Here is a 25266-nt window from a genome sequence, read left to right as displayed (position 1 = left end):
GACCATTCTGTTAACACAGTGGCCAACCGGATTCCCAACAGAAGCCCCAGACAGACACGCTGTCTAAGAAAAGGCTATCAGTATCTTCTATTTCACTGGAACCTGCTTGCCCACTCCAGATGTTAAGATCTCTCAACACCTCAGGGTACATTGTCCAAGTGCCACCATTAGGACAATGGTGATGCTCCCACACCAAGTCCCTTCACAACCTGTTAGTGAGTCTGCAAACAAAATTGAAGTAGATGGACCCATAGCCTTGCTTGCTATAAAGGCAGCTTCCTTCTGCAAATCACTCGGTGATCTGACAGTAGATGGTGATCTGCCCACCTCCTGGTCTAACTCATTGGTGAGATCCAAGCAAGGTTGTCTGCCAGCAGTGCAATCTGATGCATTTCTACTCTGAAGGAAGCAGTCCCATGATTCCAATGGGACTCATTCCTTGGTAAGTGTGTATAAGACTGCAGCCTACGTCAGTGCAGAGTTCTCAGGGTTTATTGGATTCACCCAGGGGCATGGTCCAGCAGCCAGTTATCAGGAAGAAATGCAGTGGGAGATTAGAAAGGGGGGAGTGGAGACAATATAATAGCACAGCTTCCCTGTAATGATGCATTCCACGGACGTCTTAACCACAGGGCTCTGCAGAGTCACATGTGTTACTCATTTATTCTACCTTCCCCTCTCCCTCCTCTCCATCTAATTGCAGTCTTGTGTGCGAGAGAGACAGCAGCTTTTTAAAATTATTGGGTCTTTCTTGGAACAAAATGGTACTGTTTCCCTCCATTTTTACCAGGCCTGTCAAACTTTACTAGCTCCTTACCACTTATCCCGCACCAGGATCAACAAATAGCCAGCACAAATGCTCAGAATTAACCAAATTAGTTGCACACAGGTCCAGGCAGGGAGGCATTTCTTCTCCTTTCGATTCTGTCTCAGAGCATTTCTTCCGTGATCACAAGGAAGGTCCCGCTGAATCTGACCAAAGGCACAGCTAATCCAGCATTCTGCGCCTCACAGTGGACAGCCAGATTCCTACGAGAAGCCTTGGGAAGCCTTCGAGCAAGACAGGAGCACGGCAGCGCTCTCCTTCTTGTGATTCCCAGCAATTTGTATTAAAAGATACTGGTTCTGACCCAGGAGCACACAGCCACCAGGATTAGCAGCCACTGGTAGCCTGATCTTCCATGCATTGGTCAAACTCCCTCTTAAAGCTGTCCAAGATGAAACATTTCCTGGTGTGCACAAGCCTCGCCCTTTCCTGCTGCCTCTTACCCCTCTAGGGCCTCATCCTTGTTTCCACTTTGCCTTTAGCTTTCCACTTCACTTTTCTTCTCTCTGTGAGGAAGCCTTCCAGACAAAAACCTCTGCATTCCCTGCAAGGCTTTGCAATAAGAGGTGGACTTGTGGTGATGGTGAGAGAATCTTTCTCCCCATAAAATCTCACTACAGGGGCATCCTTGTATTGTCAATCAGTCAGCCATAGCTAAGAGCGTCCCTCTGACCGCACACAGAGTCCTTGGGTGCTTCCAGAGGGGTGTTTTTCAATGGGATCAATGTGCCACATGCATGTGTGCTTTTGGAAGCATCCATGCAACATTGTAGTCATCAGCATTTCCTCCTCATTTAACCCAGATTTACCTTTCGCACGAGAAATCAGAAAAGTTTAAAAAAGCCACTTATTGCCAATGACTCTTTTGCAATATCTGAATGATCCATTTACAGTATTAAGCCCCCATAAGACTCCATGAGCACCCCTCGTCTCAGGCAATTTCATGGTTTGCTGCTGTTTGCTGGATATCCAGCATCACTTCTTATCTAGAAAGTATAGCGATAGTCCACATGCCAAAGTGGTTTCTTCTTGGCAAGAAATTTCCTGATTTGCTTAATGGATGGATCTGCTGTTCTTCGACACCTACATTTAAATTATTCACACACCCACACCCAATTTGTGTTTGTTTGCTTATAGTTGGTTGTTTCCTAATAAACAGCTTACCACACCAAAGTGCTTCTTTTCTGTTTTTGCCTGGAAATTCAAGGGTTTTGATGTCTTGACTGATTGCTGCTTTACCATGCTCAGGTAATCCTGATAGAGGATGAATCAGAGAGAGTGTAATGAGTTTTCTCTGAGTTGAAGGCTGCCTCTGTCTGCTGCCTTCTAACAACTCTCAGCACCTTTCACAAACTACAGTTCCTAGGATTCTTTGGGAGAAGCCATCACTTTTTAAAGTGGCATGACACACATGTAAGCAGGACAGTGCTAACTGAAAGACAGATTTTGGGCATTTCATTTGTGTTGGGATGGTGTGAAGGGGGCGTGGGAGAAGCCCTGGAAATGTCAGGACCAGATTTCAATCTAGTAAATGCTTGCTAAAGATCAACTGCACCTGCAGTGAGGTGGGAGGAAATATGCACACAACGCACCGCACATGCCTGCGATATTTTATTGTGGCCTCACCCTGCTGCAAGAAACAAACACTTTGCATGCCTCTGAGCAAACAAGAAGTCACCCTGACTCCTGCTGTTCTGTCAAGCGAGAAGATCAGCGTCTGTAGCTCCGGCCTGGAATGCAGAAAAGGTGAGGCCCCCCCGTCACAATATCACTTGGGACAATGAACTCATTCATGTTATGCAGGATGTCAGGCTAGAAGATTGCAGTCAAGGGTCAGAGGAGAACGCTTGCATTTAGATCCTCTATCAGATGAAGGACTGCCAGAGAGGAATGCAGATTCGTACGGTGGTTGACCAAACTCATGTCCTTAAACCTCAATCATGGGAAAGGTACAAAGCTGCCTTATACCAAGGCGGACTTTTTGTCCATCTGACCCAGTACTGCCCACTCTGACAGGCAGCAGCTCTCTGAGGTCTCGTTCAGGACTCTTTCCTATCTTCTACCTCTATTGTCAGAGGCCGAATGACTTTGAATACCAGTTGCTGGAAATGGCTGGAGGAGAGAGAGTTCTTGGACTCAGGTCCTGTTTGCAGGATCTTCCTATGAGCATCTGGTTGGCCACTGTGAGAGCAGGATGCTGGGCTAGATGATCCACTGGCCTGATCCAGCAGGGATGTTTTTATGTACTTAAAACCTCCTCATTCATAAGTGTGGAGCCTGTGACTCTCCAGATGTGCGTGGACTACAACTCCCACCATCAAGCAACTTCAAGAATAGCAGTAGAGAAATATAGGAAATGTAAGTACAAGTTGGGTTAGAAAGACAGTCTAGGAAGTTTGGAGGTACTTCTCTCTATCTACCATCTCTCCATGCAAATCTGATCACCCTTAATGCAAGCTGAGTTGCATTCTCACAACTTCCAACTCCTGCAACTCCCCAGATGTAAGTGGACTGCAACTCCCATCTTTCCTGACCATTGACCATGCTGGCTGGGGCTGATGGAGACTGGAGTCCAACAAGATCTGTAGGGCTATGGGTTCCCCATCTCTGCCTTTTAATTAGAGATGCAAGGGACTGAGCCTGGGATTTTCTGCATGTGGTCTTTCCCCTCATACAGGATGCAGTTGCTGCCGCCGCAGCTGCCACATCAATAGCGCTGTGGTGAAGAGAGACAACATGGGAGGGTGGAGGGGCCTTCTTCAATTGTTTACTGGTTGGATCATCAACTACCCAGAGACAGGCACAAGGGAGGGTGAGAGTGCAGTTGACGCGAGGGTTCAAAGCGGTGAAAAGGCTTTTGACGGTGTGTGACGAAGTATGCAAGGAACTTTGAGTGGGGTAGTGAAAGGCAAGGGGAAGTCTCGCAGAGCTATGAATGTTCTTGGACATGTAGCCTTCATGGTGGGTTGTGCTGAATTCCTATTAGACCAGGATTCTCAAATTTATTATACTGGGTCGTCCCAACTGAAGTGAATGACAATCAGCTCACCAGGTAGTTCAGACCTTTTCCCCCAGCTTGTGATGATACGAAGGGTGGGAGAGGACAAAGCCACGGTGGTGCAAAGCAAGTTTTCAAATCCCTTTGTCAGAGTCCCTAGTAGGGAAGCAAAGATGTTGCCCAAACAGAAGGTTTCCCATTAGCCTGCTGCCTTTACAACCAACGCAAATGGTGGAGTATGGAAGAATGTGTTGCATTGTGAGGGCGTGCAGCATGCTCAAGGATCTGTGGGCAGAGGGTGGATGTGGAGGCACAGTTCTCCCAAACCTGGCAGGGCTCCTGTGCTGCAAAATGTTTCTCAGTCGCCACTTCCCACATCTCACCTGTATAGTAACCAGCCATGCAGTCTCCTTCCTCCATCTCAGGCAACAGGACACCCACCCCTCTCATAATACACACAGAGAGAGAGAAAGAAGCAGGAGAGAGGAGAGGGGAAAGGGGTGGGCAGAAGAAAAATGGAAGAAAAGGAGTGACAGAAAGAGATAGAAGAGAAGAGATTGGTGGGAAGAGATGACCTTTCGTCCTCATTTGCTTGCACAGTGGTTACACTTAGTCTTTATTCAAACATTTGTTCTGATTTGTTTGTGTGACCATTATGACAAGGATCGTTCATCCTGATTTGTTTGCAGAGTGCTTATATATGCCTCTCCGTTACTCATTTCCTCCTTCCCACATTTTTCAGTGCGTTTTTCCATCATCACTTTCCTGTCTGTTGTGACAGAGAGCTTGAATCTGCTTTAACGATTCAAACCTACATTTCTAGAGTGTGATCAAATCCCTTCCATGAAACAGGGACAGTTGGGAGGCTTCCAGAGACTAGGAGGGAGAGACCATCCATTGAGTGGATGCTTGTGGAGGGAAGGGGGAGAGGGAGAGAAGGTCTGGTTGGGGGGTTGACTTAGCTCAAGGCCTCTAGGTGTCTGTAATGCACAACCTAGAAGGAGAATAGAGGCAAGAGAGGTCCACATCCCAGAAGAAGGGTTTGGGAGTAGCTTTCCTCCTCTGGCAATGGGCTTCATCCCACCCCACCCAAAATTTGGAAGATGCACTAGTTTGAAAGTTAGCTCCGATTCACAGGGTGAGTAATAGAGGTAATAGTGGCTTAAATCAAGCACTGGGACATTTTGAAATTAAAGTGATGAATCAAAAGCGAGAGGACAATACATGGTGAGATTTGTGACATGCCAAGTACCGAGTGCCTCCCTCAATAAAGCATCTCATTCATCTCGCAATCAGCACAATTGCATTGAGGGTTCTTGGGTCATTTAAGCTCACACCGCCAACCATCTGCTAACAGGAGGAAGGAAAGAAGTGAGTGTCACTTCTGTCATTTTCTCCTCATGTCTTGGGGAAAGGGCATTGTGAGCAGGAGCTTCAGTAACTCAGCGCCCGAGCAGAGGGATTCTGACCTGCTTTTGCTGCTTTGTTCCAGACAAAAGCACATTACCATTGCTGGTGTGAGAAATAAAGAGGGAGGGTTGTAGCCCAGAAGCAGAATACCTGCTTTGCATGCATAGAATCATAGAACTGTAGAGTTGGAAGGGACCCTGAGGATCATCTAGTCCAACCCACTACAATGCAGGAATATGCAGGTGTCCCATACAAGGATCGAACCGGCAACCTTGGCATTATCAGCACCATGATCTAACCAACTTAGCTAGTGCAGAAGGTCCCAAGTTCAAGCCCTGGCATCTCCAGTTCAAAGATGATGGGAAAGATGTCTGTTTGCCTCAGGTACCCAAGAGCCACCTGCTCACAGAAGACCAGCCTTCTCCAACCTGGTGTGCTCTAGATACTTTGGACTACAACTCCCATGACTCTCAGTCAGCATGGGAATGGTGGGCAAATGAGCTAGCTGGACCAATGAGTCTGTATCCTGCTAGAATGCAACTTTGTGTGGCAGGAAGGCATAGTCCAAGGCTTCCCAAATGTGGGTCTCCGTCTGTTTTGGGGCCTCAACTCCCATCATACTTTGCTACCAGGACCAGTGGTCAGGGATGATGGGAGTTGTAGTCCAAAAAACAGCTAGAGACCCAAGTCTGGGAAACCCTGGATAGTCACAGTCATCAAGCAGGAAGGAAATGAGTGCTATTGTTACCCTCAGTCAGAATGAGGATCTCATCAGCCACTGAGTCATTTGTTGGGGCGCAGTGATCGTCATTTGCAAACGGATGTGGAAATGTGAAGAATTGAACCTAAGGCTGGAAAAGTTAGAAACAGAGGGAAGCCAATATTGCTCATCTCTGTTCAGAATGCTGTGGATTTTGAGGGTTCCCTGGGCTGGGATCTCAGCAGCCCATGTAACCCACTGCTAATCTGAAAATAGTGCTGGCAGAAAGTGGGAAAGGAACTGCGCTGCATGATCACAGAGCTCCTTGCAGCTCTGTTTGACTAGGCTGTTGCTGAGATCTTTGTAAAGCTGCTGCTTGGAGCCATGAGGCTGCGCCCCATTTTAAAATGCTTTAAAAAAAATAAATGGATGTTTGTGATGCTGCTGCTGCTGCTGCTGCTACTGGCTACATAAATCAAATAGTTCCAGCCCCATTACACTTGACCCTTCAAGCTGACCTGGCCAGTTGAGTCTTTCAACAAGAAGATCCCCTGGGAGGGAGTCTGTTTGTACACCCTTAAGGGCTTTTTGATTTCTGAATAGGCCCTCTGTGTACACAACATGCAATAGCTTTGGGGGTGGGGTGGGTGCTAGCTGCCCCGGAGTGTGCAAACACACAGGGCAAACGGGTGGAGGGACTTAGCCAAACCGAACATGTGTCAGCTGGTTCTGGGGAGAGGTTTCCTCGAAGGGAAACCCCATAAAGCAAGGCAACAACCTCCCAAGGGGAGGAGTGGAAATCCCCATTGAGCAAGCCCTGCCTAACAGGACTGGGCCATGCCGTCTCTGAACAGCAGACTGGAGGAAGAGCTTTGCTCTCGCGTGTGGCAGGGGGAGGAGTGGAAAACATGAGCTACGTCTCTCGCTTTCCCAGCTCGGGGGCTGTGATTCATTTGGAGAGTGGCTGAATCTCCGCTGCGGAGGCAAGGGCTGGGAAGTCGCTTTTGCTGGGGGTGGCAGTCCTAGAGTACTAAGCCGTGTGAGAGGCTCTCGGCAGAAACTCCAAAGCTTTCTTGGCAGCAGGGAGGGGCAGAGGCAGCTGCCTGAGGCCTGGAAGGCAGCCAAGAGCAACCGCTGGCGGAAGATACTGTATCCCTATCTCTCTCTCTCTCTCTCTCTCTCTCTCTCTCTCTCTCTCTCTCTCTCTCTCTTTCTCTCTCTCTCCCTCCCTCCTAGCACCCGCCCTGCAAAGAGGGAAGGGCAACAGAAGCACAGATCAGGCAGGGCTGGAGGAGCAGCAATGAATGGATGCCACCCAGAGGTCTTTCCCCAGCCTAGACAACCCACTTTAAAAGCATGAAGTGTCTCCCCCACACCAACACCTTTATGTGCCAGTTGCGTTTATGTGCCACTCACAAGGCATTAACAAAGGCTCTGTGTTGCAGGTTGGGGGTTTTGTGTGTGTGTGTGTGTTTTTTAATAGTCAATTGCATGCTTAGAAAGCTTCAAGAGCTCTTGAAACTTTTCACAGTGCATTGACAGAGAAACTGTGAAATGTGTTTGCGTTGCGACAGGGACCGGGTGCTGAAGGGCAATGGGCCCCTACAGACTGGCCTAGGCCAAATGTTCAGGATAGGGCTGCACCTCATAGATGCTGCGCTCGAGCCCACACTTTGCAAGGAAGCATGAGAGGCCTACGCTCCTTTGGTGACTTATCCACACATGCCTTCATGAAAAAGGCAGGTTGAAGCACCTCCAACCCAGAGAACAAAACCCTTTATAGGTTTGACTGATCTGGTTGGATCTCATTGATTTGGGGTTCTGGCAGGAAAAAAAGAAAGGGAAAGGAGGAAAAAAGTTGCAGATTGTCTGTCTCTAGATCAGGTGGGCACTGACCATGGGTTGCTTCAGCCAACAAATCAAAACATATCTCTTTGCCTGAGCTTTCCCCCACTGTTAAAAACCAGTCCGTGGCATTTCTGGCTTCTATAATTGATAGCAATGCTACTTAATTGACAGCGGCTTTTAAAATTGTAATTGCATTATATATTGATTTTTTCATTGTTCGTCAAACTGCCCAGGAATTTCTTTAAAATGAAAGCTGTTATGTAAATCATAGAACTGTAGAATCATAAATGGGGCAGAGATCGATTCCTTGAATGGTAGTGTTGGAAGGGACCACGAGGGTCATCTAGTCTAACCTGCTACAATGCAGGAATCTTTCGCCCAACGTGGGGCTCGAACCCACAACCATGAGATTAAGAGTCTCATGCTCTGCTGACTGAGCTATCCCTGGTGGCATGAATTAGAATCGTAAGAACGAAAAAACATGGCGGGTTCAAGTCATAATTGAGAAGTGCAGTCAATCTCTGGTAGTTCTAGGAAGGCTCATGGGAAACAGATTGCCATATTTTTTGCTCTATAAGACTTACTTTTTCCCTCCTAAAAAGTAAGGAGAAGTGTGAGTGCGTCTTATGGAGTGAATGCAGGATGTGCAGCTATCCCAGAAGCCAGAACAACAAGAGGGATCGCTGCTTTCGCTGCGCAGCGATTCTGCGCATTCTGCGCTTCTGAGATTCATAATTTTTTTTCTTGTTTTCCTCCCCCAAAAACTAGGTGCGTCTTATGGTCTGGTGTGTCTTATAGAGCGAAAAATACGGTATGTGGTTTTTGGCTACTGGCCTGATTGAAGCATGCAACTACAGGCACACACTCCACCTCTGACTTGACCGGGGCAGAGCAACAAAAACATGTATGTTTTCATAACAGATTTGATTCATTTTTCTCAGGCGGACCAGGAAAAGATTCATGAAAAAAAAGTCATAACATATGAGCAGATTTCCAAAGACTGCAATAAACTCTTCTCCTGATTCATCAAAACTGCCACCTGGCTTCTGCTTAGGGTTGCCAATTTCTAAACCAGACCCTTACGGTTTTTTACCTTTTAGATAGCCTTGCAAAGCTACTAGTCCTCAAAAACAGTTACTAGTCTGTCTATTTTTAAATGTATACCAATATTTATGCCCAACACAGTCAACAGCCTGAAATAAAAATAAAGCTGAGAATAATAATAATAATAATAATAATAATAATAATAATAATAATAATAATATCCTGCATTGAATTTATTGATGCTGCCTGCAACCAAGCCTGCTTTAAGAGTGCCTTGATATGCAGTAATTAGCAGGTGACAACATTTCTCCTCATGCCATGAAAACCTGATAACTGCTGAACATCCAGCAGCTGTCAAAGGCACAGCTGAAAATGCCAGTTGCAAAGTTGGAAATCCTCTGGCTGCTGTTTGCAAATCTCAACAGTGGCATGAGAAATGCCCTAGCTTGACTTGTCCGTAGAGAGATGCCCTAGCTTGACTTTCCCCTGGGGTGTTTGGTTCAGCAACACAGGCAGAAGATCACAGCTATGTAATTTTGAAAGCCAGGCTCAGGGCACGTGATTTCAAGGCAAAAGGTCTCAGGTTCCTGGCATCTCCAGGTAGGGCTGGAAACCATAGAAAGCCGCCTTATACTGAGTCAGACCACTGGTTCCTCTAGCTCTGAATTATCTACACAGACTGGCAGCAGCTCTCCGGGGTTTCAGGCAGTCCTTGCTTACAAAATGTTTCTTGACCAAGATCCAGGAAAAGCTTCTGCAAGTCCATGTAAACCAGTGTTTCCCAAACTTGGGTTCACTGGCTGTTTTTGGGCTACAGCTCCCATCATCCCTAGCTAGCAAGACCAGTGGTCAGGGATGATGGGAGCTGTAGTCCAAAAACAGCTGGAGACCCAAGTTTGGGAAACACTGGTGCAGACAATATTGCACTAGTAGGACCAATGGTCTGACTCTGTATAAGTCCGTTTCCTATTATCCTAACGCTCCAGAAGGATTGCCACCTTCTGGTTCCATTTCCAACTCAAGTTTTAAAATCCCCATTTTGATTGAAAAGATATATTGTAAAGATGGGACGGGTGGGAATGCGATTGCAAGAGGTGATTTACGAGTACAAGAGGTTGCCAGAGAATGCCCAGAGAGGTAGCTAATGCACACAAAGTAACCCTCAATACAGTATGTGCTTGCAACAGATATAACTAGTTTCAGAGCGGATGTACTGTAACTGCAAAAGTAGCCAGTTAAGCTTCTTCCACTCCTGGGACACTCTGTGTTCCTGGCTAGGGTCCTCCAGTTCTTTGCTCTTTGGTCTCCTTTCCCCTCGCTGCCACTTCATCTCCCTTCCTATAGGTTCCTGCCCCTTCTCCTTAGAAAGACCACAGCCCTGACACATCACACCCATGGACATTGGATGCCAGCATTTTGCCTTTTAGCACTTCTCAGACTCTGACCTGACTCTGTAAGATGGAAAAAATGTGCCTGCACTCTGCTCTCTTTTATCACGGGGTGTGTCAGTCCAGCCAGCCCATGTGCTCACCACAGAGGACTCCCAAGAGTAATAAAGAGGTCTTGAAGGGGGGGGGGGGATAGGGTGTGTCCGGCTGGAACTATGAGTTCACATTCTCCCGTTTTTGATTTAAAAGAAAAGCCCATGCAAGCTTAGGGGCAGACAGATCAGTCTTTTGCTGTATCACATGTGTTCATTCTGCTCTGTGACCACGACCACATTAACCCATGAATTTCTTCTTTTCAAATACCACATACGAAAATGTATCCGTTTCATATTTAAACGCATATTTTGAAATGTTTGAAACACCTGTTTTAGAGCATTGTAAACCCCATTTAAGTACACATTTGTATTGCAATGTACACGTTCCTAAGCCTCTTACCCTAAATTACATTTTCCTTTCGCATACCTTAGTACATTTTTATTTTTTTTTAGCCACAGATTTCATTACACAATTTGGAGATCCATATGTTAGGCTGGTCAGTTTGCATAAAAATACAGATCCATCCTGATGCAAATGTTTTTAGTCAATTAAAAAATGCCCCTCCCAAACAGCCCTTATCCGATGGTGATTCTTCCCCCTCACAACAAAGGGTGTGGCCATGGCTGAAGCTATTTTGATTTGCTGGAAATCTCTCTCCTTCCCTCACTGCCAACTAGGAAAACTAAACCAAAGTTAAAGATGCTTTTGCCATTTTCTTGAAGGTAATAGGATGACCTGGGCTACAGACATTTGCACACACACACACACACACACACACACAAATGGATTCAGAGGTATATGTCTTGATGTCACAGAAGACATGGGCAGATTTGCAATCTGGGAAAAGTTTCGTCGGCACCACACCTACCCCCAGAACCAAGCACACACTGTAGCTTAGTCTGTTGGCTGCAATTGAGTGCTAAAGTTGTAACAGTCCTACCTGAAACACCTGAGAGCTGCATGGCAGTGGTGGGCAAGGAAAGAGACAAAAGTGGGCAAGGCAACCAATGTAAATGTTACCTAGCAGGCTAGTTCCACACATTCTCAGAGAACACGCTCTGTCTTCCATCAGGGAAAAGAGGCATTTTCAGAGCTCAAGGACGTATTCCAGACAGACATTATACAGATCATTTCAAGTAGGCTTTGGAAGGCTGCGTCTCTTACAGAAGGGTTGTGATCCTGCATTCACTTGTGTCCAGGAAGAGTCAAGGGCGTACAATGCTAATGGCTTGAGCTTGCTGGGTGTTGGTGGAGTGCTCAGATGTGGAGCTCAAGTACCTTCTCCTTATCCATAGTACAGTTTGAGGAAGTCATATTTCTGCTGTGCCTTGCTCCGAATCAGTTGCACCAAGTTTTGTACTCATTGAATCTCCTCTCAAGACACCAAGACAGAAGCCTTTCATTTCTTTCAAAGGCATAGCTTCTGCCCCACTTCATAAAATTGCAGTCAAGTTAAAGAGCCAAACACGAACCCAGATCTACACTTGGTGCTCTTGTATTTCTTCTTCCTCTTTATCCTACCCCTCTGGCATCATGCAGCCCAAGGTGACATATATGGGGGTTGCCAAGTGGTCACCCATCCAGGCACTGACCAGACCTAAACCTGCTTAGCTTCAGCGAGGTGGTGGCCTCACATGCCTTCAGGCCATACCCTGGCACTCCAAGGCTGGTGATAAGATTTTATCCCATCCTACTTTTGAAATGCCAGGAACAGAAACATAAATTATGGATTTCTTTTTAGAAATAAACTGCGTGGAACGAGTACAGAGAACCTATAAAAAAAGGTTTATTTGTCTAAAAATTTTATTCCATGTTTACATTTAAATGTTTCAGAGAATCAATTAAAATGTCACTAAAACAAATACCAGCCTTCAATATTAAAATAAAGCAGCATTAATATTGAAATAAAGTAAAAAGAGAAACTATAAAATAGTTAGGATCATATTTTTCTCCCCCCCCCTTTATTTATTTATTTACCAGCCAGGGGGAAAGCCTGGGCAATTTTTCTTTTAAGTTCTTGATCTAGTAGTGCCTGTAACTTATCATCCTAGATGCCAGACAAGCAACCCTGGGGAGTGCATTCCAGCAGTGAGGGGCCACCACAGAGAAGGCCTTTGGCAGTAGGTTCCACACTGGTGAAGACCTTAACAAGCACATAAGCTAACGAGGAAGGTTTAGATTGCCAGTTAGCTGAGGGCAACTAACAGGACTGATGCCTTATGATAATTGCTTGTGGGATCTGGTTGACTAATAATGATAGTTGGCATTTCATATCAATGGCTATTGGTCACGAGCAATAAGTGGAACCTCCATGTTCAGATGCAGTATCTCTGCAAAATGAATACCAGATGCTGGAAAGAGACAACGACAACAAAACCCTTGCCTTCCTGTGCTGCCTATGGGCTTCCCAGAGGTATCTCAGACTATCCACTGGTGGGAACCAGATGCTGGAATAGATGGACCTTTGATCTGATCCAACAGGGCTGTGGCTCAGTGGCAGGCAAGGCAGCAGATTTGGTGGGTCCCTCTCCCTGCCATGTGAGGTTCCTTGAGCAAGCACCATCTTCTCTTCCCCTCCTACACACCACAGGCTGAGTCACCTGAAACATTCCAGAATGGTTCTCAGCCCAACCACAGCTTTCATGGCCACACAAAGCCCTCCATCACATGGCATTGCACGTGCAGTACACCGCCCAAAAATCATGGGCGCACTGCACATGATGCATGTGCAACATGATCCAACTGGGGGACGATTTCCCAGCTTTTGAGAGAATCTCTCCTGTTCTTGAAGTCCATCTAGCACTCATCAAGCCTTGCTTTAAACATATGGAGTGAGGTGGGACGGGGGAAAGAAAGCTCTGAAACATTTGCCCCACTTACAGTGGTACCTCGGGTTACATACACTTCAGGTTACATATGCTTCAGGTTACAGATTCCGCTAACCCAGAAATAGTACCTCGGGTTAAGAACTTTGCTTCAGGATGAGAACAGAAATCATGCTCCAGTGGCGTAGCGGCAGCAGGAGGCCCCATTAGCTAAAGTGGTGCTTCAGGTTAAGAACAGTTTCAGGTTAAGAATGGACCTCCGGAACAAATTAAGTACTTAACCCGAGGTACCACTGTATTTGTCTATGAGCCTTCTTAACTTTGACTCCATCGGCCTTCTTTGGCCCATGGTGGAAGTTCCCTACCCTTCCAATGGAGTTAAAAAGCAAAGGTGTGGTTTTTCTCCACACATGAGCCCAGAAGGGCCTTTTGCGTCATCCACACCGCTAATGCAAACATAAAACCAGCACCAGCTATCATTCACACATATATTTGTTCGTAATAGCACAAACGTGCGCAAGAGAATATCAAAGGCATCATGCACAAAGAAAAGCATTCTATTTGGAATGCAACCCACAGGATGCAATGCACCTCTAGGTCTTCAAAGCAGAAGTCATAATTCTTACTTGGTGGGCATGCCTTAGCTAGCACAACATGGCTGATCCCGAGCATTAGTGAAATATTCATGCTATAGGCTAAGCATATGCCAAGGATATTGTGGACCATTATCATGAAAGTCTAAATAATTGCCCGTTTAATTAGGGGGTTCTGCAGTGCTGTGTTATCTGGAAGCAATCTACGTTTAAGCATGAGCTTAATGGGCCTTGCCTATTCCACCTCTTGGGCATTTATATTTATATATTTTTTTTTGCTAGCAGCATGGGATGAATCTGGAGGCAAAGTTTGGATCATTCCAGGTACTTGGATGGAACTGCTGGAGGGAATACTTAACAGGGCCAGCTTGGTTTGTACTAGGGGCAAACTGAGTCATCTCTTCCTCCAAATGGAGTTTTGTTCCCTTTATTGTCTGTGCGAGGAGAGAGAACCCTCCCCTCCCTGGAAACATGTTGAAATGGGCCACACCTAGGGAAAGCTGCATTCCTTCAGGCAGTGTGCAAGTCGCTTCAAACAAAATCTTTCCTCCACCACCACTTCTGTTACATATATATAATCTTTCATTAAAAAATAAATAAAGGTCTATAACGCTGCTATATAACCAGAGGCCTTTTTGACAGGTGAGTATAAAGTTGCAGCCCTATGCATATTTACCTAAGTAAGACCAAATGGCCATGGTGAGACCTACTTCTGAGCAGATGGAGGTGGGGAACTGTAATATAATCCTTGAAATGTTTTCTTGTTTGATCCACTACTGGAATGCAGCAAAGCGCTGACCTCAGTGGAAGATCCCTCTATTTGAAGGTCCACAAGTACTTAACTGCCTTGGGTGCAAAGCATTTAATAACATTTGCCAGTTAAATATCACTCTGCACAGGTGATACTTGGCAGGAGCACCAAGAGGCATGTAGAAATTGCTCGTGACAACGATGCCATCTGCGTTGGAAAACACTGCGCGTGCATGGCACAATCTGCATTCAAACAATGCACTTGTTGTGCCCATTAGCCAATTCACTCTTTCAGTCCAATCAGTGGAATATAAGTTTATTAAGGGATCGCCCTTAAAGGATTTCCTTCCCCAGAGGAATTTCTGGGGAAAGGAAGGCACGCTAAGCTATGTGTTCCAGTTCCACACCCAGCCCAATAGTTTACAACCTGTTAAGACACTCCAATCTGTGTAGATCCACCCCACTTCAAATAACCGTCCCCACTTTAAAAACTATTGTTACCTTTCCAACTGAAAGGGCGTATTCAACATCATTCTTGCTAGCTGGGAATCTTCCCAGCTCAAGTTAAATCCTTCTAACTATGAGGGCTCAGGAGGGGACCCAAGTGTCACAGACCAGACCTGCCAATGCAATAGAAGAAGACTCACTCTACACAGTGCAGGGACAATATACTGAGCAGAGTCAGTTACTCTGAAACAAACGGGTTGTGCCGCAACTCACAACCTGTTTCTTCAGAGTAACTGAATTGTGGTCATCCTTGTGGCAAGTGCCAGCCCTTCCTTCAGTTGACTTTTCTTCAGATTTTGACTTTCACCTGCCTGCAAGGTTTGCAAATGCATGCGTGTCACAATATAGGAATGTAGCAATTCCCCTCTCTGCAACAGTCACCCATTAGGCACTTCGTTCCATTTCCCTCTTCTAAGTGAACCCCCATATTCTAATTGTTGCAAGGAATTCAGCCTGCGTCCAGTGTCTGGGACGCCAGCAAGAAACGTCGCTGGAGAGGGATCTTCCAAATGAATGAAAAAGCAACAGGGTGAGTGCATTAAAATCAAGGACAGCCTGCCCCCCTCTCCAAACTCTCTGAAACTTTGCGAGCCCGAAAGTGGAGGAGAGGAAAAACAGGCAGGTGCTAGCTCCAAGCAAGACAAAATTGCACAGCCACAAGGCACAGTCAGGTTCTGTTGGGAAGCATCCTTACCTTAGAGAAAGAGGTCTTTTGCAGAAGGAGCTGTGCTCTTGAACTCCGGCTGCCTTGAAACTCAGAGCTGCAGTGAAGGGAGTGCTCTGGCTGGCGAGGGTTATAAGTTTCCCCTGCTGGTGTGCTGGGATGGGTGGTGTCTTTTCGACTGTGCTTCAGAAGAGTTTCTATGAATCAGTCTGGCTTTCATGAAAATATATATATATATATTTTAATATACTACGCCCTGCTTGCTTGGCAGTGAGCCAGAGGTTTCTGGGCGGGGACCCAGCTATTGCAAAGCCTCTCTCTCCCTCCCTCCCTCTCTCTTTTATGGCTTGATGCAACAGGAACAGCAGCAAGAGGAGGGAGACCCCAGCCTACGCTACAGAAAGGAGTGACTTCAAGCCTGATGAGTCACCAGAGAGAAGACATCCTGGCCAGGTCTGTTTAGTAAATCTTGAGTAATGGTTGCCAACCATTAAAAAAACATAGTTACAGATGTGGTAACAATGCAAAGGGGATACATCCAGTATAAACAAACAGGGCAACAGCTGCCTGGGTACATTGGGTGGCGATGTCCTCGTGAGTCACTAAGCTGACGCCACCCTCCTTGGCTACAATGCCGGGAACGTCGCCTGTTCAATGAAAGAACTACAAGGGGACAGATGCACTTTGACTCCTTGGAATGCCAAGCTGTCCAATGCTGCAGGGTGTGTCCATCGTGGCGTTCTCCTGAAGGCACTCCCACAAGCAGAGGACTGGTTTCTGTGGCCTGGATGTCTTCACGTGGAGTGCCTATTCCGTGCCACCTGCAGCGCAATGCTAATTCCTTGCTGCCTTCAGGTTTGGGGGTTTGAGCAAGGTGCCCCCAGCGATTCCACTCTCCACTCTGAGCGGGCTCACTTCACCTTCTCACAGCTTCCCTGCCCTCTCCCACTGGGCCCAGGATGCAGAACTGCCCAGAGGGACAGCACAAGGCAAGAGGAGTGGGGCGCTTCACCTCTTTGCTCTTGTCACTGCTTGCAGGCTCAGAGAGGGCAAGCAAACTGGCCGTGAGAGTGAGGAGGAGGCCCAGGAGTCTCCAGGGGTTAGCAGTTGGGACCTTGGAGGTGTGCACCAGGGAAGGTAATGCTGTCCCTGCTGCCAGTCTACTGCACCAGGGGTGTGGCGTCTCAGACCCTGGGGTCAGAGCAGGGGTCAGCAAACTTTTTCAGCAGGGGGCCAGTCCACTGTCCCTCAGACCTTGTGGGGGGCGAACTATATTTTGAAAAAATATTGAATGAATTCCTATGCCCCACAAATAACCCAGTGATGCATTTTAAATAAAAGGACACATTCTACTCATGTAAAAACATGCTAATTCCAGGACTGTCCGCAGGCCAGATTTAGAAGGCAATTGGGCCAGATCCAGCCCCCGGGCTTTAGTTTGCCTACCCATGGGTCAGAGGGTAGTCCTCCAGGCCTCTAGATCTGGCCTTTGGGACTCTCCCAACATTGCAGCCCTCACAGGCACACTCCTTTCTTGCAGGCCACGCCCCTCACCAGTCCTGCTTCAAAACACTCTTGAGTGTTTTGGCTTGGCTGGAAAGGTGTCCTTGAACTCTGAGAAAGACCCTTGCTTGTCAGGATGCAGGACAGAGACAGATGCATGAGAGAGCATAGAAATTAGCCCACGGGACAAAACACATGCTGGACAAGATTTCTGCATCTCTTTATTTTGTCTTGTTTTTAAACCTATCCTAGTTTTTTGGTACTGTTTTATTTTTTAAAAAAATGTATTTATGATATGTTTGCAAATCATCGTGAGATGCATGCGAAAGGCGAGTCGTCAATTACTTAAATAAATAAATAATGACACAAACTTGCATCTCTCGCCCCTCCCATCGTTGCCTCTGGCATGCAAATCTCTCAGAAGCTGGCCCAGAAGGAAATGTTCCCCACCCCACCCCCCAAACCTGATACATGGTATTCAAGGCTATACTATGCACTGAATGTGCCTCAGTAGCAATACTTGTTTTTTTCTGGAAGCATTTCTTCTGCTTCTTGTTCTAGCCCACTGTGCTGGTCCACCAGAAGTCCCTTTTAGGATGCTGGAACACATGTTGAGATTGGGGTGTGGGCATGTGTGGAGAAATTATTGATGTACAGTAGCTTTAGCCCTTCTCAGAAGAACATCCACAAATTCTTCCCTGGTGTTCCTTTGCTGTGAGGGAGAATTATCGCGGCTGCCTTGGGTTGCTGTGTGGTTGTGAACAGGAGGAGAAGGAGGTTGGTGAGGATGAACGAGCAGACAAACTTGACTAGGAAACTGTTTGTCAAGATACAATCCACACTTTGAAAGGGAGAATATGACATTTTGTAGGACAAAGGCAAGGAGACAAGCCTTAAATCTCAGAGTTTCTCCCTTAAAGGGGAAGAATGTGCAAGTTTGATTAAGTGGAGACTAAAAACAACAAAGGCTAACAAATTTATTAGCGCATAAACTTTCTTTGGCTGCAGTCCACTGGTGGATTCATGAAGCATTATATTGAGTTGCAGGTATATAGAGGCATGGTTGGAGGGGGTGGCTACTATAAATAATGAGATCAGAAAGAAATTACGGGTGAAAAGGGACAGGCAGGTGCTCTTGATAACAAAGACATCCAGGCATTGATAACCCAATTAACAACAACCACATCCTTTATCCCAAATTCAAATTGTAGAACTTGAGGGTCACCTAGTCAAACTCCTTGCAATGCAGGAATATTGCCCTGGGTGGGCTTGAACCACCAACCTTCTGGTAAAGAGCAAAACACGCTGGTCCATTGCACCACCTGAGAGCACTGAACCTCACAGTGAGTTGCAATTCAGTTCCTTCACATTGACCCTGGAAAAGCTCCTGGGTCTGGTTTACTCCTTGGATGGGGTGCAGGTGCAATCCTGCACAAAGTATTACATTGGCTTCTCCTGAAACCCAGTTTCATAAGGGCAGCTTTACAGAGCCAACCGCCCAGCCACCCCTTAGTTACCAAGTAAATATGTTCAGGCCATGTGAATGCCGGACTAGTGATGGCTGTCCTCGTTTGACCCTGAGATACAGGATGCAGGGAACAGCAGCACAGCGAGAAGAATGTGAGCTAGTCTGTGAGTTATTCTGGCAGGATAAGCCCCAGAAAGGTCAGCATGTCAGCTGGAAGTACAAACTGTGTCCAACAGATAAGTGATCTACTAGCCGTACAAGATACAGTTTGTTATGGTGTTTTATACTGGACTGAGGACACTTCATGGAACTGATGACACCTCTGCTAGTCATCACTAGGTCACTTAGCATGGAGAAGGCTAAGTCCACACTGTTCCACTTCCCAGCTCCAGTTGCTTCCTTCCAGCAGCTTTTCCCTTGGCCAATCCTGTGCTTCTGTCATGAACATAGCAAGGCCATAATTCATGCATTCCTAGCAGAATTCATGCACATGCTTTCCTAGCAGAAGGCCATGGGGTCAGTCCCCAGAATCTCCTGCTAGGGCTGGGAATAGGGATGGAATAATCTCTAAAGTTTTGCTTCTCTCCATTTCCCCTCATCTTTCCAGGCTTGAAATCATCTCTCCACACTTCCGCATGAATCCATGAAAATTCCTCAGCGGTTTAGTCAAATTTCTCTAATAAACATGTTTGTATGATGCTTCAACAACTACGCCCATAAACACAAGCCATTTTTGTATGTTATTTTCACTAATATGTGCAATTATATGCAGACTTTATCCTAATATGTATCCATTTTTCTACATGTTGATTGGCTGGAGAACTGCCTTGCAAAACCGGGGGAAGTGCACATTTTGCAGGTTGCTTGTGTTTCAGTTCACACATTGCTGTGGAATATGTGAATTTGGTAAGTTTACCTTTGTATGCTAAATGAATTGAATTGCTCCCTCATCCCTTGCTGCCTTTCAGTGTGTAGAAAAAACTGACTCAGGGTCCCAGAGCCAGGTGAACCAATGGTGCTACTCACAGGAAATTCCCCTGTTCTTTGACTTAGAAATCTAATGTCCTTAGAAATGAGATCATTTACATGGCACTAAAACTGGCCCACGAACTATCCATGTGATGCTAAACTGCTTTTCATCTCAGAACCAAGGGACCCTGTGGAGAGTGAAAAAATGCTAAACATCCCAGATTTCAAAACTGGAATTCTCTTTTTCCTGTGACCTCAATAAAAGCTCCTATATCTAGCTCCAAAGGGTCATGCATGGCAAATTCAATTCATCACAATGTTCTGAAGGGCATCACATGTTTTGCAAAACATTGTATCACATGGGTATCTCCAGACCTTGTGCATAGTTCATGCACAGTAATAAATAGTGTTTTTTAAAACACCCAGTAATGTGCCTTCTTCGACAAAACCTTTCACATCTCACACTTCCCAGGCTTCTGGTAAACTATGGCTGACAGTTTGAACAATTCAGAAGAAATTTACTCACTTATGTGGAATTACACTTTCTGTCATCACCTTGCCAAAACAAGGCTGGGAAGGCGTGTTTTCCGTCAGAAAAGCAAGAGGAGGATAGTCGAGTCTTCCTTTGCCTCCAATTTCCCCCTTCTAACTCCCTCCCTGCAGCTTTTCTCCCACCCTACAGTGGTACCTCAGGTTAAGAACTTAATTCGTTCTGTAGGTCCATCCTTAACCTGAAACTGTTCTTAACCTGAGGTACCACTTTAGCTAATGGGGCCTCCCATGCTGCCGCCGCACAATTTCTATTCTCATCCTGAAGCAAAGTTCTTAACCTGAGGTACTATTTCTGGGTTAGCGGAGTCTGTAACCTGAAGCGCCTGTAACCTGAAGCATCTGTAACCTGAAGCGTCTGTAACCCGAGGTACCACTGTATTTTGCAAACCTGTGCTTATAGGAACACAGGAAACTGCCTTCTGCCAAATCCAACCATTGCTCCACCTAGCGCAGTCTTGTCTGCAATGAAAGTCGTTTTTGAATAATCCTTTGACATTTTAGTGTGAATTTCTCCCAACAGACACATTTTGCTTTCAGTTTTGCACATGTTTGCAAAAACATTTCCCCTAACATCATGCCATCCCCCCCCCATTTCCCATTTATAGGTATTTTATCCCAGTAGATGCATTTTTGCACATACTATTTTGCTGGACCTTTTCTTCTTCTTCCAAAATTCAAAGAATTGTGAATTTCAAAGTGTGCCTGTGTTGTGGTTAATGTATCGCCCCAGAACAGTGCCAATGAGGTGAGTTCACCTTTCAGTGTGAATGGAATGGAATTCCCACCCCCACCCCTAGCAGGGTGTCTCTTGGCCCTGCCATTCTAAAGACAGGCAACGCTGAGCCTATACTTAAGCCTTGGAGGAGCCTGAGCAGGTGCCACCTGTATTTATCATTGGAAACAGATGCCATATGAGCAGGTGCTATTATGAGACGGGAGATGCCTAGAAACCACCCTCAGATTCTTGTTTTCTATAACACGTTGCTTCTGTTGTTGCTACTTGATGGCCTTTTTTTAAAGAAAGAAAGAAATGCAAGCCCAGCACCTTTCTGCAGGTGCGCAACTGGGCAGCTCCAGCCCCAAGTGCTCTCTTCCCCTCCCTCTTCTAAAAAAAAAAAAATATTTATTGGCAGTTTTTCAAAGGTACCATCCCACCCCTGCAAGAAAAACAGACACAGGGATAACACGTCATCTTTCCCCAGCACAGTTTAATAATAGTAGTAGAGTGCTAATCCCTTTCACAGAGTTTTCTAAATGTGAATGAAATGTAACTGATACTCAGGTCTCTTCGATGCGCTTCCATCTCTCACTACTGTTTAGCTTTGGGCTGCAGGATCATACACGGCTATAATTTGATTTGATTCATTTGTTTAGATGATTTACACCCTGCTCTTCATTAAGAAATAATCCCAGAGCAGGGATTATAGCTGGGAAATGGAAGTCATTTCAATGATGGCAACGTAATTCAATATTGATGATGGCTTGCCTTTGGGCAAAGGTGGTTTGAAAGCCTCCAATCTCTTTGCACAATATTTTAATTTTCAACGAAGGAGGAGGAAAATTCTACTCCTCATGGCTAAGATGTGGTTTGAGAACAAGGAAGCTCAGAACCTAGGAGATAAATGAAAACAACATCAAGTGTTATTCTTTCATCTCATGATTTCAGGAAAAGAAGTCATGTGTTTTGAAAATGTGGGGCTCGCAATACCAATCATCGCAAGTGTCTTCTGGACAAATAATTTGAACTACCAATGGAATCTATAATGCCTGGATTTAAAAAACTCTGGTTTCTGGAACAAGGCTCAGTCTACTAGTCAGTAGTTCACCCATATGCAATTTCATGAGTTTGTGTGAATTGACACCCCCACCCCGAAAAAGTACACGCCTTTTGAATTACAATTTTCAGTGTGGTACACTGCATGAGAAGGAGTGAGACAACCTTTTGACTTCTTTTTTACAAGCAGCAGTGATAAACAATAGCAGCACAGGAGGAAAACAGTGTTTGGGCTTATCCGCATTTACCTTTGGCCTTGCTCTTTCCAGGCACAGGTCTCTGTGTTAAAGCTCTGTGTCTGAGCACTCTTTCTGTTGCTGTTTGCTCTGATTCAGCTTTAAAGAGTGAATTGGCACATGACTGTCAACACGCTTTCTTACTGTTAGATTTTTCTTAGGTATTCCACAGCCTCCTGTCTGCACCAGTGGGTGGTCCTTGATGGAATGTTTGCATATGATGTTTCCTGGCCCCTCCCCTTAACCATTACTCCCCACCCTCCATTACCATTTCCTGCTCTGGACATGAATGCAACAAGTACTTCTGTACCTGTGCATGCAGATTGTTACTTTTTTAAATAATAATAATAATAATAATAAATTTTATTTATATCCCGCCCTCCCCAGCCGAAGCTGGGCTCAGGGCGGCTAACAACAATAAAACAATACAAAAGTACAACACAAAACAACACTCTAAAATCATTCATTATAAAATTAATTAAATTCAAGCCACTGGCCACTATTGGGCCAGAGCTCCGCGAAGATTGCCGAGGGAGGGAGTCAGGCTGTGCCCTGGCCAAAGGCCTGGCGGAACAGCTCTGTCTTGCAGGCCCTGCGGAAAGATGTCAAGTCCTGCAGGGCCCTAGTCTCTTGTGACAGAGTGTTCCACCAGGTCGGAGCCACAGCCGAAAAAGCCCTGGCTCTAGTTGAGGCCAGCCTAACTTCTCTGTGGCCTGGGACCTTCAAGATATTTTTATTTGAAGACCGTAAGTTTCTCTGTGGGGCATACCAGGAGAGGCGGTCCCGTAGGTACGAGGGTCCAAGGCCGTATAGAGAAGGCTTGTAGTGTTATCTTAAATCCCAATGTATATACTGTGTTTACAGTCTCCAAGGTAACTCCCCACATGTGTTTAGATCACGAGATAATAGCACCTCAGAATGGATTTATTGAAATTCTGACATGCCCACAGCATTTGGCACTCAGTGAAAATAGGCAACGCTTGTATTATTTGGGCTACAAAACATCCAGGAGCAGGGCAATAGGTTCACCCAGAGAAACATCACTACCTCTGTGAGAAACCTGCTTGTGAAAATGTGCTAATGGATTTCTACATCACCATCAGGCTGTTGATCTGCAATGGACTAGTTTTACTTCAGTTTTTCCATGGTGAGGGAAAAATCTGGGTCGAATGGAAAAATGAGTATTTTGGCATTTTGATAATGGCAATGTCAGGCAATCTGTGCAAAAAAAAAAAAAAGTTGTGCATTCCCATGAAGGGATCTTCCAGATGGAAGTTCCTTGTGGAATCAGTGCTGCTCAGAAAGCGAGGAGGTGCTTACCTGAATTCCTGGCAGATATGTCTCTGCTGCTTACCAGAAGGGGGAGGGGCAAGGTGGCAGTGAGGGTGGCACAAAGTTGTTGTTGTTGTTGTTGTTGTTGTTGTTGTTGTAAGCAAAGAGAAATCAAAATGCTCAAATTTGTCATTCTTTGGTCCCATCACCATGACAAGTCTTCACATGTTGCTCTAATGGACATATTAGCCAAGCTGTTCATGACCAGTGGGGGTGGCATAGGCCACTCATAGCCATGAGGAGGACATGGGGGGTGGAGAGAAGAATAAGACACTTCGTATGGTCATATGGCACTTCCTGCTGAGTCTACATCTTGCAGCATTCATATGCTCAGGAGAGCTTTGAGGTCAGGTTTCTGGGTGCGTCCCTTTGACCAGCAGACCCATGAAACCACAGTGAGTAAAGACAGGATGCCCATGACAGCTGCTGCCCCTTGTTTCTTTCTCCACAAACTCACACATCACCCTCTATCCTCCATCTAGGCCAGTTCAAGGACAAATTCCAGCCAGGCAAAAACAGTTTCTGAAGCACTGTTTTAGTGCCCCCTGCAGCACAGCACTCAGGGCGACCACACTTGTTGCGCCACCCTAAAACCACCTCTGGCAGCACTGCTTTCCCCATGTTCCAGAGGGGTGGTGGGAATGAGGCTGAGACAGAGGCTTCTTTGTGATTATTGGCATGCTTGTGCTCTTAATCACTGTTCTAATCTGCCTCTCCCTATTAGCAGTGAAGACACACATGTGAATATTTTCACCCCTTGTAAGTTTCCCATGCGGGTGAGTACAGTTCCCAAAAGCAACTCTTTAAGTATGAGTGAGGCAGTGGGGTTACCTGCATCAGGAGACTTCCTCCCAGGCATTTGATGGTGCAAACTGATTAGAGGATCTTTTGGCTGGTAATTGTAAATTGGTTTTATGTGAATGATGTCTTTTAGGGACGTGTGATGTGTGTATCAGTGTTTAAATTGTTGTTGAGGTTGTGTTTTAATTTCTGTTGTATCTTTTCAATTTTTCTATTGTGCTAGAAGCCGCTCCCAGGGATTCACATTTCACTGTCCCTATGATCTTCCCAAACTTTGGACATATGCGTGGAGTTGCTTATTTGCATCTTAGAATCACACCCACTGTTTTTAGGGTTAGGGTTACTCCCTGTCTCGATCATCCTCTCCTTCATTCACACTCAGATACAGACACACAATTCACATTATATTTTATTTTTACATATTTTTTATTAAAGATTTATTGGTTCATAAAGAGCGCATAACCCACCTACTCTCAGCAGCCAGAAACATCATAGCCAGACACTGGAGAGACCTGTCAGGAGTCAGCATGGACCAATGGTACCAAATAGTATGGGAAACAGCCTTATTAGAAAAACTGACCAATAAACTGAAACTGACACGGGGACAAACAGAAGAAGATGCCTTCACCCTGGTATGGCTCCCCTTTATCACATACACAGCCCAACAAGACAACGACAAGAATCTGCCAACAGCACACAATTCACATTTGTAAAAAACAAAAAAACAAAAAAAGAAGCACGCAGCTTGATGCTTTTTCTCACAATGCTTTGTCACTCCTTTTATGACTCCCTGGTTTCTGAGACACCATATGGGCAGGAAATAATAGTGTGAGATTCAGCATAGAAATATGTAGGCAGTTTATCTTGGGGAAAATAATGTGAAACAGATATTTCAGTGGGAGGGGGAATTGGGAGTTTTGAAAAAAGGAGAGACCGTATTGTAAAAGCAGCTGCTAACTCAGTAAAGGGCAGCAGTGTTGAC

General features: G+C 45.7%; 2 protein-coding genes across 4 annotated transcripts in view; one reads left to right on the top strand and one right to left on the bottom strand.

Moving 5' to 3' along the window:
* Nucleotides 1-16067, bottom strand: part of EMP1 (epithelial membrane protein 1) — a 30432-nt gene extending 14365 nt beyond the window's left edge. The window contains exon 1 of one of the 2 annotated variants that reach the window (XM_083573872.1): nucleotides 15680-16067. The gene's annotated coding sequence lies outside the window, so the exon portion shown is untranslated. The remainder of the gene's footprint in view (nucleotides 1-15679) is intronic. The other variant, XM_083573871.1, reaches the window with a different exon arrangement.
* Nucleotides 1-25266, top strand: part of GSG1 (germ cell associated 1) — a 114142-nt gene that overhangs the window by 43440 nt on the left and 45436 nt on the right. Inside the window, exon 2 of one of the 2 annotated variants that reach the window (XM_083573834.1) lies at nucleotides 16009-16102. The exons of the other annotated variant lie outside the window; for it this stretch is intronic. The gene's annotated coding sequence lies outside the window, so the exon portion shown is untranslated. The remainder of the gene's footprint in view (nucleotides 1-16008; nucleotides 16103-25266) is intronic. 2 annotated transcript variants of the gene reach the window in all.

This window comes from Podarcis filfolensis (genome assembly GCF_964270895.1).
Source record: "Podarcis filfolensis genome assembly, chromosome: 10".
In the NCBI taxonomy this organism is placed as follows: Eukaryota; Metazoa; Chordata; class Lepidosauria; order Squamata; family Lacertidae; genus Podarcis; species Podarcis filfolensis.
Note: the sequence above shows the minus strand (reverse complement) of the source record. Positions and strands in the feature narration are given on the sequence as shown.